We start from the raw sequence: 503 nt of genomic DNA on the forward strand, positions 1-503 counted from the left end.
CCTCTTCATAAGGTGTTCTCTGTCTGGTTTCTCCCCAGTTGAATCTTTCATTTTTGTCATTCTCCTAAAACAGAACTTTCAGCTTACGCTTTCTTGTCTAGTATCTCTAAAGCCTATAGCCCTGGGGCCACTAGGGAGTATGTGTGGGCAGAGAATCATTTGATGAACTTTTTGAAATACCTGCACACACATGCTTCCACCCCTACTGAGAAGTGTGTGTGTGTGTGTGTGCATGTGTGTGTGTAAAAAGCTCCCCAACCAGCTCCAGCCTGGCCAACATGGTGAAACTCCATCTCTACTAAAAATACAAAAATTAGCTGGGCGTGGTGGCGGGCACCTGTAATGTCAGCTACTTGAGAGGTTTAGGCAGGATAATTGCTTCAACCTGGGAGGCAGAGGTTGCGGTGAGCCAAGATCACACCACTGCACCCCAGCCTGGGCGACAGAGCAAGACTCCGTCTCAAAATATATATATATTCAGTAAACCATGCTGTAAACAGGTA

The sequence above is a fragment of the Mandrillus leucophaeus genome, unplaced genomic scaffold (assembly GCF_000951045.1).
Source record: "Mandrillus leucophaeus isolate KB7577 unplaced genomic scaffold, Mleu.le_1.0 Scaffold295, whole genome shotgun sequence".
Classification (NCBI taxonomy): Eukaryota; Metazoa; Chordata; class Mammalia; order Primates; family Cercopithecidae; genus Mandrillus; species Mandrillus leucophaeus.